The sequence below is a fragment of the Equus quagga genome, chromosome 5 (genome assembly GCF_021613505.1).
Source record: "Equus quagga isolate Etosha38 chromosome 5, UCLA_HA_Equagga_1.0, whole genome shotgun sequence".
NCBI classification, from domain to species: Eukaryota; Metazoa; Chordata; class Mammalia; order Perissodactyla; family Equidae; genus Equus; species Equus quagga.
This window is the reverse complement of record NC_060271.1, coordinates 77,246,991-77,260,197: the sequence shown is the minus strand read 5'-3', so window position 1 is coordinate 77,260,197 and position 13,207 is coordinate 77,246,991. Positions and strand designations below refer to the sequence as shown.

Sequence of the window (13,207 nt, the reverse complement as noted above, 5' to 3'; positions counted from 1 at the left end):
CTATTGGGAAAGACACCTCCAGAAGGACTCTCTTCAACCTTGCAGGGAAGACCTCTATCAGGTACGCTAACCCTTGTGCTGCCAAACTCTAGGGAATAGACTCTTGGATTCTTGTGACATACCTAAAGAAAGCATCAACCCTGACCAGACCTGTACATCAGCTGGTGACCTAAAGGTAAAGATTTCTAGGAATTGAAGCAGACAACATCTGATTAGGCAGCTTTCCAAAGATGTCTGAACCAGACCTGTTGGAAGTTTGTCTGCCAAACCTTTGATGATGACATATCACTTCAGATGATCTCCAGTGCCTATGATCTTCATAACACGTGGACTTCTATTTTTTATTTTATTTTTTTTCTGCTTTTTCTCCCTAAATCCCCCCAGTACATAGTTGTATATTTTAGTTGTGGGTCCTTCTAGTTGTGGCATGTGGGATGCCACCTCAACATGGCCTAATGAGCGGTGCCATGTCCGCCCCCAGGATCCAAACCGGTGAAACCCTGGGCCGCTGAAGCAGAGCATGTGAACTTAACCACTTGGCCATGAGGCCGGCCCCTGGTCTTTTGATAAAAGTTTCCTGAGAATTCTCCCTTCTACTCCTCTTAGTTACTCAAATGTGGCTAAGGTAGGTTTCCAATCTGTGTATTTTCCCTCCAGTGTGGGACATGAACCCAAGGAAAAGTCCTTCCTGGTGTTGAGAAAGAAAAGGCCAATGAAACTGGAAAAACCTGACTCTTGATCAGCTTTCAGAGAAAGATTTCAGTCAGAAGGGGAGAATGTGAGGGAGGGATGTCAGCATCATGGCAGAGTGAGCTCTTCCCTTAGTTTCTCCTGGCTAAGATACAGTGAAGAGGACATTCATAAACCAACAGAGAACATTCACACAATGCAATAGACGTCTGAGAGATCCACACAGCCATATGTCCGAAGGTGGGGGTGCTGGGCCCCCCCAAGAAGCAGTGAAGCAGAGGGCCCCCCCAAGAAGCAGAGGTAAGCAGATGTCCTCTCGCTCCTGAGTGGCAGCAATCTAGGATATGGGACCTCACATGGCAGCAGGTGTGTGACTCTGAAAAGAGATGGGGGAAAAGGCAGCCCTCTATGGGAACACTTGCACTCTCAGAGTTGCCTCTCAGCCTGTGGGAATGCTCCACACCAAGGTGGTTAAGAAATCATGGAGGTGCCCACACCAAGCCAAGCAGCCCAGGAGAGCAGATGGTGAGTGCAGAGTGAGAGTGTGCAGGATTGCACATGTGAGAGAAAGCACCCCAACTCCTCTCCTGCCTGGCATACTAGCTCAGCCAGTCAGCCAGAGCAGAGGACCCCGCCAGAGTGTTGGTGCCTACATGTGTAAAGCAGCAGTGACCAGTGGGCAAATGCAGATAGGCCCTGTTGGTACAGCTTCCCATGGACACGCACTGCTGGGGGTCACAGAGGGCTCAGAAACACCGCTTCTGCCACTCCCAGTAGTGGTAGGTGGAATCTATGACCAGATGCTACCACTATGCAGCAGCAAAAGTCCACCCCATCAAATAGCATGAAGTGTATATTAGCACTCCAGACAAGAAGGAAAATCACAAGTACCCAGAAACCAATCCTGAAATCATAGAAATTTACAATCTAAGTGACATTCAAAATAGTTATCATAAAGAAAGTCAATGAGTTACAAGAAAACTCAGAAAGACAGTTCAATGATCTCAGGAATAAAATTAATGAACAGAGGGAATTCTTCACAAAAGAGATGCAAACTATAAAAACTAACCAATCAGAAATGTTGGAGATGAAAAACACAATGAATGAAATACAGAAAAATCTGGAATCCTTAAAAAACAGAGCTGATATTATGGATGATAGAATTACTAATTTAGAGGACATACATATAGAAAAGCTGCAGATGGAGGAAGGGAGAGAACTAAGACTAAAAGGAAATGAAGAAATTCTCTGAGACATATCTGACTCAATTAGGAAATGCAACATAAGGATTACAGGTATTCAAGAAGGAGAAGGGAGGGTGAAAAGAGGAGAGAGCTTGTTCAAAGAAATAATAGCAGAGAACTTCCCAAATCTACATGAGAGCTGGAATTACATGTAAATGAAGTTAATAGAACTTCTAATTATATCAGTGTAAGAAGACCTTCTCCAAGGCATATATTAGTAAAACTGGCAAAAGTCAATGACAAAGAAAACGTATTAAGGGCAGCAAAGCAGAAGATCACTTACAAAGGAACCCCCATCAGGCTTTCAGCAGATTTCTTAGCAGAAACCTTACAGGCTAAGAGAGAGTGGAATGATATATTCAAAATTCTGAAAGACAAAAACTTTCAGCCAAGAATACTCTATCAAGTGAAACTATCCTTCAGATATGATGGAGAAATAAAATCTTTCCCAGATAAACAAAAGTTGAGGGAGTTCATTGCCACAAGAACCCCCCCCCCCAACGGACACACACAAGAAATGATCAAGAAGACCCTCATACATGAAAAAGACAAGAAAGGATTTACAAACCCTTGAGCAAGGTAGATAAATAGACAGAAAAAAAACAGAAAATTGCAGCTCTCTGTCAGAACAGGTAAGCAAACATTTAATTATAACATTAAAGATAAAGGGAAGGAAAACATCAAAAATAACTATAACCACTTCGTTTTAATTACAAAATGGAATAAGTTGTGACAACAATAACAGCCAGGGAAGAGGAAAGGGATGGAACCTGCTTAGACTAAGGAAATAAAAGGCTATCAAAAAATGAACTATCTCATCTATGAGATCTTTTATACAAACCTCATGGTAACCACTAAACAAAAAGTCAGAACAGAGACACAAATGACAAATAAAGAGAAAAATGAGAAAACCATCATAGAGAAACAACAAACTGAACTGGCAGTCAGAAATACATGGAACAAGAAACAAGGGGAATACAGAACAACCAAGAAACAAGTGATAAAATGGCAGTATTAAGCCCTCATATATCAATAATCACTATAAGTGTAAATAGATTGAATTCTCCAACCAAATGACACAGAGTGGCTGGATGGATTAAAAAACAAGACCCAATAATATGCTGCCTCCAAGAAACACATCTTAGCATTGAAGACAAACACAGACTCAGAGTGAAGGGATGGAAGATGAAACTCCAAGCTAATTGCAAACAAAAGAAAGCAGGCATTGCCATACTTATATCATACAAAGTAAACTTGAATATAAAGGCAATGAGAGACTAAGATGCACAGTATATAATGATAACCAGGACACTCCATCAAGAGGACATAACCCTTAATAAATAAATATGCACCTAACACAGGAGCACCAAAGTTTGTAAAGCAACTATTAACAGACCTAAAAAGAGAAATTAACAGCAACACAATAATAGTAGGGAACCTGAACACCCCACTTACATCAATGGATAGATCATCCAGACAGAAAGTTAACAAGAAAACAGTGGAATTAAATGAAAAACTAGACCAGATGGACTTAATATATATAGAACACTCCATCCAAAAACAGTAGAATGCACATTCTTCTCAAGAGCACATGGAACATTCTCAAAGATAGACCATATGTTGGAAAACAAGGCAAGCCTCAATAAATTTAAGAAGATTGAAATCATATCAAGCATCTTTTCTCACCATAATGCTATGAAACTAGAAATCAACTACAAGAAAAAAACTGAGAAAGTGACAAATATGTGGAGACTAAACAACATGATACTGAACAACCAATGGATCAATGAAGAAATTAAAGGAGAAATTAAAAAACATCTGGAGACAAGTGAAAATGAAAATACCCCATATCAAATTATATGGGTTGCAGCAAAAGTGGTCCTAAGAGGAAAATTCATAGCAATACAGGCCCACCTTAACAAACAAGAACAATCTCAAATAATCTTAAACTAAACCTAACAGAACTAGAAAAAGAAGAACAAACAAAGCCCAAAGTCAGCAGAAGGAGGAAAGTAATAAAAATTAAAGCAGAAATAAATGGAACAGAAACCAAGAAAAAAAGCAGAAAGGATCAATGAAACTAAGAGTTGGTTCTTTGAGAAGATAAATAAAATTGACAAACCTTTAGCCAGACTCACTAAGAAAAAAGAGAGAAAGCTCAAATAAATGAAATTAGAAATGAAAGATGAGAAATTACAATGGATACCACTGAAATACAAAGGATTATAAGAGAATACCAATAAAAACTATATGCCAACAAATTGGACAATCTAGAAGAAATGAATAAATTCTTAGACTCGTACAACCTCCGAAAACTGAGTCAAGAAGAAATAGAGAATCTGAATAGACCAATCACAAGGAAAGGGGTTGAAAGAATAATCAAAAACCTCCAGAAAAATAAGAGTCCAGGACCAGATGGCTTCCCTGCAGAATTCTACCAAACATTCTAAGAAGATTTAATACCTATTTTTCTGAAACCATTCCAAAAAGTTGAAGAAGACAGAACACTTCATAACTCATTCTACCAGGCCCACATCACCCTGATCCAAAAGCCAGACAAGGACAACACAAAGAAGGAAAATTACAGGCCAATATAGCTGATGAATATTGACGCAAAAAATCCTCAAAAAAATATTGGAAACCAAATACAGCAATACATTAAAAGGATCATACCCCATGATCAAGTGGAATTTATACCAGGGACACAGGGATGGTTTTACATCCACAAATCAATTTTTGTTAATGTGATACACCACATCAACAAAATTAGGAACAAAAACCACATGATAATCTCAATAGACAAGGAGAAAGCATGTGACAAAATCCAACATCCATTTATGATAAAAACTCTCAATAAAATGAGTATAGAAGGAAGGTACCTCAACATAATAAAGGCCATATACGACAAACCCACAGACAAACCATCTGAAATATATATGTCATATGTGACATATATATTTGTCATATATTGTCACATATGACAAACTGAAAATCATCCCTTTGAGAACAGGAACAAGACAAGGGTGCCCACTCTTGCTACTCTTATTCAACATAGTACTGGAGGTTTTGGCCAGAAATTAGGCAAGAAAAAGAAACAAAAGATAGCCAAATTGTCAAAGAAGAAGTGAAACTCTTGCTGTTTGCAGAGGACGTGATTCTATATATAGAAAACCCTAAAGAATCCATCAGAAAACTATTAGAAATAATGAACAATTACGGCAAAGTTGCAGGATACAAAATCAACTTACGAAAATCAGTTGCATTTCTGTACTCTAATAACAAACTAATAGAAAGAGAACTCAAGAACACAATCCCATTCACAATTGCAACAAAAAGAGTAAAGTATCTAGGAATAAATTTAACCAAGAAGGTGAAAGAGCTATACAATGAAACCTAGAAGACATTATCGAAAGAAATCGATGAAGACATAAAGAAATGAAATGATATTCCATGCACATGGATTGGAAGAATAAATCTAGTTAAAATGTCCATACTACCTAAAGCAATCTACAGATTCAATGCAATCCCAATCAGAATCCCAATGACATTCTTCATGGAAATAGAACGAAGAATCCTAAAATTCATATGGGGCAAAAAAAGACCCCAAATAAGCAAAGCAATCCTGAGAAAAAAGAACAAAGCTGGAGGCATCAAAATCCCTGACTTCAAAATATACTACAAAGCTATAGTAAGCAAAACAACATGGTACTGGCACAAAAATAGACACACAAACCAATGGAACAGAATGGAAAGCCTGGAAATAAAGCCACACATCTATGGACAGCTAATCTTTGACAAAGGAACCAAGAACATACAGTGGAGAAAGGAAGGTCTCTTCAATAAATGGTATTGGGAAAACTGGACAGTCAAATGCAAAAGAATGAAAGTAGACCATTATCTTTTGCCATACACAAAAATCAACTCAAAATGGATTAAGGACTTGAAGTTAAGACGTGAAACCATAAAACTCCTAGAAGAAAATGTAGACAGTACACTCTTTGACATCAGTCTTAGAAGGATATTTTTGAATACCATGTCTACTCAGGCAAGGGAAACAGAAGAAAAAATAAATAAATGGGACTTCATCAGACTGAAGAGCTTCTACAAGGCAAAGGAGACCAGGAACAAAACGAAAAGACAACCCACCAACTGGAAGAAAATATTTGCAAATCATATATCCAACAAGGGTTAATCTCCAAAATATATAAAGAACTCATACAACTCAACAACAAAAAAGCAAACAACCCAATCAAAAAATGGGCAGAGATTATGAACAGACATTTTTCCAAAGAAGATCTACAGATAGCCAACAGGCACATGAAAAGATGCTCAGCATCACTAATCATTAGGGAAATGCAGATCAAAACTTCAATGAGATAGCACCTTACACCTGTTAGAATGGCTGTAATCACCAAGACAAAAAACAAGTGTTGGAGAGGATGTGGAGAAAAGGGAACCCCCATACACTGCTGGTGGGAATGCAAATGGGTGCAGCCACTATGGAAAACAGTATGGAGATGTCTCAAAAAATTAAAAATAGAAATGCCATAGACCCAGCTATCCCACTACTGGGTATTTATCCAAAGAACTTGAAATCAACAATTCAAAGAGATTTATTCACGCCTATGTTCTTTGCAGCATTATTCACTGCAGCCAAGACGTGGATGCAACCCAAGTGTCCACTGACTGATGAATGGATAAAGAAAATGTAGCATATATATACAATGGAATACTACTCAGCCATAAAAAAGACAAAATTGTCCCATTTGCAACTACATGGGTAGACCTTGACAGTATTATGTTAAGCTAAATAAGCTAGACAGAGAAAGACAAACACCATGTGATTTCACTCCTATGTGGAAGATAAAGAAACACATGGACAAAGAGAACAGATTAGTGGTTACCAGAGGGGAAGGGGTTTAGGGGATCGGCATAAGGGATAAAGGAGCACATTTATATGGTGACTGATAAACAATAACGTACAACTGAAATTTCACAATGTTATAAACTATTATGACCTCAATAAAATAATTTTTTAAAAAGAGGGGAAATGTGGAAATTAATAAACAGAAACCTCATTAAACTGGAGTTGGGAGGCCAAAAGGGCAAGCTCTCACTCCTTAGGATTGTAGAGCCCAACAGGAAGAAGAAAGTCTTCCTCTTGACTGGCAAGAAGCTCAGCCAATGAGAGACTGTTGAAACTCAGCCAATGAAAGCCACTACATGTCTAACACTTTGTTTACAACAGCCCTCCCAACTTCTTCCCTCTATGAAAGAGTTTCTCCTCCTCTGCTGCTCGGACCTGCACGTGGCTTGCCATGGTTGCAGACCCCAACCCCTGCACATGGATCCAAACCCATGAACCCCAGGCCACTGAAGCGGAGCGTGCGGACTTAACCACTATGCCACTGGGCCGGCCCCAAGTTCGCCCCCTTAAAGTGTACAATTCACTGGTTTTTAGTATATTCACAAAGTTGTGCATGGATCAACACTATATAATTCAGGAATATTTTCATCACTCCTAAAAGAAATTCCATACCCATTGGCAGTCACACCCTAACCTTAACCCTATCTACTTTCTTTTTCTAAGGATTTGCCTATTCTAGACATTTCATATAAATGAATGTTATATGTGGCCTTTTGCGTCTGGCTTCTCTCACTTCTGGCATAATGTTTTCACGGTTCACCCACATTATAGCATGTATCAATACTTTGTTACTTTTTATGGCCTTGTAACACTCCATTGTATGAATATATCACATTTCACACATGCATCAGTTGATGGATATTTGGGTTGTTTCCACTTTTTGACTATTATGAACAAAGCTATGAACATTCATGTATAAGTTCTTGTGTAGACAAATTTTTACTTCTCTTGGGTAAGTACCCAGGAGTGGAATTCCTGAGTCATATGGTAAAACTTGTTTAACCATCTGAGAAACTGTCAGACCGTTTTCTAAAGTGGCTGCCCCACCAGCCTGTATAAGGGTTCTGATCTCTCTACATTCTCTCCAAACTTGTTGTTGTCCATGTTCTTGATTCTAACCATCCTATTGGGTGTAAAGTGCTATCATTGCAGTTTTGATATTCATTTTCCCAATGGCTAATCTTATTGAGAATCTTTTTGTCTGCTTTTTGGCCACTTGCAAATCTTCTTTGGAGAAATATCTATTCAAATCTTTTGCCTATTTTTTAATTGGATTATTTGTCTTTATTGTTGAGTTGTATGAGTTCTTTATATATGCTTTCTTCTACTACTTGTGTGATTATGTTTTTAACATTTAGATCTCTGATCCATCTGCATATTTTTCTTGTGTAAGAAATGGGCCCAATTTTATCTTTTCCCAAGTAGTTCTCTAGTTTTCTCAACACCATTAATAAAAAATGTCTATCTTTTCCCTGATGCCCCTTATTATATAACAAATTTCCATACTCTGGTCTTTCTATTATATTTCTCTGGTCAGCCTATTCATGTGCCAATACCTCACTATTTTATATTTATAGTATATTTTAGTACTTAATATTAATATTTATAGTATATTTTAACATCTAGTAGGGCTAGTGTCCCCTTATTGCTCTTCTTTTTCAGGAGTTTCTAGCTCTTCTTGCATGTTTATTTTTCTCTATGAACTTTAGAATGAACTTGTCTAGTGCCAGAAAAAAAAATTTGTTGATACTTTTTTGACTCACACTAAATTTGTAAATTAACTAACAAAGATTTTTATGCTACTGAGTCCAGAAACAAGCATTTTCTATTTGTCCAAGTCTGCTTCTGGATCTTTTAGGATGTTTTAAAGTTTTCCTAGTATAAAATTTGCACGTTTCTTGTTAAGTTTATTCCTATACCACCTTTTTATGTTGCATTATAAATGGGGCTTTCTTTTTCTTTTTCTCTTCTACCTGGTTATTGGTTTTAATATGTGAAGGCTATTGATTTTTTCTGTTAATTTTATTCATTGCTAGTTTACTGAATCCTTTTATTGTTTGAGTTAGCTTTAAAGTAGATTTTTGGGGGATTTCCAGATATGCTGTCATCTGCATATAGAGAGAGTTTTACCTCTTCTTTTCCAATTCTTATGCTCGAATTGTTTTCCTGTCTAATTGCATTGGCTGATAATTCCAATACAATGCTAAATAGTAGAAGAGACTATGGGCATGCTTGCCTTGTTCCTGATCCCCATTAAGTTAGATGTTGAATTTAGAACTTATATATACATATATATGTTTAAAAACATCTGCCAATTACTATTTTATTGGGTGTTTTGATCAAGAATAGGTGTTAAATTTTGACAAAAGGCCTTTTCAGTGTACCTGGAGAATATATGGTGAATTACAGTAACATATTTCCAAATATGAGCTATCTCTGCTTTTCTTCCCCCACAGCCCACTTCACTTGCTCTTGAAGATTTATTTCCTTAATTGGCTGTTGGGTTAGGAGTGCAAAGTTTTATTTAATTCTTAAGTGAATTGATTTACAGTTTTCATTTTTGTGCTAGCTACGTCAGATTTATATATTAATTTTGTACTTGTTTACAACAGGATTTGGCAGTTTTCCTTCATTTCTTGGTCTCTGGAACAATTTATTTAGTATTGGGATTACCTGCTGTTTAAGAGTTTGATAGCATTTCCCTGCATATGGCATATCTATTTGATAAATTTCTCTAATATTTTATGGAGATTGGTCTTTAATACTTTCTTTCTCTACAGGGCTCAATTTTGGTAAATTGTATTTTCCTCTGAAATTACTCATTTTAATCTATATTTTCAAGTTTATTTGCATAAAGTGTACAAAATACTCTCATATATTTTTTAACTTCCTCTGATCTAGTGGTTATGTCCCTACTATGTGACTTCTTATTTTGTGTTTTTGTGCTGTCTTCCCTTTTTTTATTTTTTGGAGATTTTATTTTTCCTCCCCAAAGCCCCCGGTACATAGCTGTATATTTTTAGCTGTGGGTCCTTCTAGTTGTGGCATGTGGGACACTGCCTCAGCATGGCTTGATGAGCAGTGCCATGTCTGTGCCCAGGATTGGAACCAGCAAAACCCTGGGCCGCAGAAGCAGAGTGCACAAGCTTAACCACTGGGCCATGGGGCTGGCCCCTCTTCCCTTTTTATATTAGCTTAATTATTGGTTTATTGATCTTACTTTTTTCCAAATAACCAGCGTTTTTATTTATTATCTGTACTATCTTTTGTTTCCTACCTCATTAATTTATACTTTTATGCTTATTATTTCCTTCCTTGTACTTTCTTTTGGTTAACTTTTTTGTTCTTTTTCTAGCTTTTTGAGGAAGCTAAAAATTTAAACAGAGGATAGTTATAGCTTGCCAGCTATTTTCGAGTAAAAACAAAGGGTTTCTTTTTCACTTCTATTCAAGCTATGAATCCTAGAAACAAAGTTCTTTCTAGAAAATTTTACTGAAAAACCTCCTTCCTGAATTAAAGTTAATGATTCAATAAATATACCTGTGAATATGAGCACTTGTTTCAAATGGCAAATGCGTAGGGTACGGACCACAGGAGCAATCCCATCTGGCACTCCTCATCGTTTCTGCACCATACTTTTTCATAACTTTAAAATTTTAAACATAAAATTGCAGATTATTGAAGTTATTTATCCCTGAAGTTAATTCTCTAATAATGGTATTCCATTTCATGCTTAGCTTTGACCTAACATTTATTTTGTCATATGGCCTGAATTGTTTGGTCCACTTCTACCAGGAAGAGGGCAAGGAGGTTGGGAGGATACACTCTGGTTTAGGGGGAGCCAAGAGAGAAAGGAATGAGGAGGCAGGGGTAAGTGAGGCTTGAGGTGCCAGAGTGAAGACCCAGTAGTGGCCCAGGGGGCCTGCTACCACAGGCGCTCTGGGGCCATCCATGGGCGCCTTTCTTTTCATGTGAAAGGCCTCGTGGATCTCCAGGCTCCTCCCCAGGGTGCCCCAACCCCGGGGCGCTGCATCCTAGGGACCGGTTGGACCTCCTCCCCAGGGTGCTCCATCCGTGGGGCCGGGATCCAGGCTCCTCCTCGGGGCGCTCCATCCCTGGGCCTGGCAGGTGGCCTCCGTGGCGGCAGGGGGCAGCCTCTCGGCAGCGGCTCTCTGCTGGGGCCCGGGTCGCGAGCTTCCGGGGCATCGGCAGGCGAGGTCCCTACCCCTCCATCTTTCTCTTTCTGGTCCTGTGCGCTCCTGCCCTGGATGAACGCGCGAGTCTGCGCTTCTGGACTCTGGCGAATACCCTGGGCGTTTACAAATTAAAGCATGGGGGCGCGGGGCGGGCCAGCTCCCTTTGGTGGGAAGCGCCCGGGAAGAGGGGCCGCTGAAGAGACCCTGGAGGAGGCGGCGGCCGGGAGGAGCGCGGGGGCGACGGGATGGCTGGGGAGGGCCCACAGCAGCCGCGCCCGCCGCGCCGAGGGCCCCTCTCCGCCCCCAGCCCCCTGGGGCACCGAGTTCGGGGATCAGTTTGACTTAGAAAACACATACAGTAGGAAATTGGTATTCTTGAGAAACACATCACGTTTGTCCGGGTAAGGACAGAGATTGAACTCAGCTATGCAAAGCAGCTCGGGAACCAGCCTAAAAAAAACTCGAAGGAGGAGGAACAATACAGGTATCAGTCACGTAAAGCTTTCCTTTCCTGTGTGTGAGTGAAAGGAGCGGTCACGCTGGGCAGCATGGACTTCTCTTTGAGAACTTGAGCTCCCTGATCCCTGTGGAGTTAGCGGGCTGTGTTTAAGACCAGAGCGGGAGTGGAAATCGCACTTTCATGTTGCACAGAAGGTGCAACCATCGATATATACCTGCTGGAAGCAACTTTAATCAAATAAAAGATGATTTGAGCGAGATTGCAAAAAGACTGACAGAGCACATCAGTATTTGGGGGAAATGATCCTGGCATGAACGTTTTAAAAAGTAGATGTTGAAAAGGCACACCAACAAGCTCAGAAGTGGCATCAATGGCAGAGGACAGCAAAGCAGATTACTCATCAGTTCTTCAACAAATTCGACCATGAGCTGTGTGAATATTATCATCCTCATATTTCCAACATTTCTCAGAAAATACAAGAGATGGAGGAAAGGAGGATAGTGAGAAGTTGAGAATCAATAAAGACATGCAGAGGTTGACCAACAGGCAGTAGCAATCAATGGGAAATCCTTGGATAGAATAGTAAAGGCAAATGAATCAATGATCCAAAGAACATCACAGCTGGTAGTAGAAACTTTGAAGTCAAAGTTTGAGCCTGCTGGAGACAGCTGAGGACAACACTTGCCAATGAAGTGTGCTGTGTCTGACAATAGTCTTTCAGATTCCAGAGAAGGCAAACCAGAAGTCAAGTCTGATAGCAAATCCAAAGGAAAGTTACGGCTGTTCATAAAAATAAATGTCTTCCAAACAGAAAATGGAGCTCACTTCTTCAATGAGTTTGTGATCTTAAAACCCCAAATTCTCTGCTTCAAAAGCCAAAAGTGTGGTGGGTGCAACACCAAGAACGTCAACAGTCTTCCTCCTCAACAAAGTAGGAAAAAGGAATAAAAGAAAGTCAATGAATTAAATAAAGAAATTCAAATGAAGATGGATCAAAGGGAAGGCATAACAAAGATAAAAGATGACTATCTAAAGAATCTCAAATAGGAGACCCAGACGGTTTGGGTCATGAAGTAACAAAAGTCAGCCAACAATATAGAAAAACTGTGACCAGAGGCCCAGAAATTTGAAATCTGGCTGGCTTTGGTTGAAGGCAGGCCCCCAGCACCAAGCAAACAGACCTGACAACAGAATAGAATGTACAAAACCCTGAATTACTGTGCACAAGATTGGGAGAACACAGGTGTCAGTCACCTAGAGGAACAAAGTCAGGAGAGTGAGGGGAAGGTCCTGGCCATGGATTTTAATAATGAATTTGGTAACAAGGAACCCCTTCCCACCCTAGGGACTTGTAAAGCTCTCTACGTATTTGAAAGTCAGAATGAAGGAATTATTTCAGTAGTTGAAGCAGAAACATCGTATGTTAGAGAGGAACATGAAGGTGAATCTGCATCTGGAGTAATGAAGATGAAAAGGGTTACCTTCCTACTTTAACTGTCAAAGTCTATTTGGACAAAAATGCCAAAGGTGCTAAGATGTATATTTAATATCACTTTAAAAAACTTTTTAAGGGGCTGGCCCCGTGGCCGAGTGGTTAAGTTCGCACACTCCGCAGCAGGCGGCCCAGTGTTTCGTTAGTTCGAATCCTGGGCGCGGACATGGCACTGCTCATCAGACCACGCTGAGGCAG

General features: G+C 39.5%; 1 pseudogene; it reads left to right on the top strand.

Moving 5' to 3' along the window:
- Nucleotides 1-11,123: 11,123 nt before the first annotated feature.
- Nucleotides 11,124-13,115, top strand: LOC124240036 (formin-binding protein 1-like; annotated as a pseudogene).
- The last annotated feature ends 92 nt before the right edge of the window (nucleotides 13,116-13,207 follow it).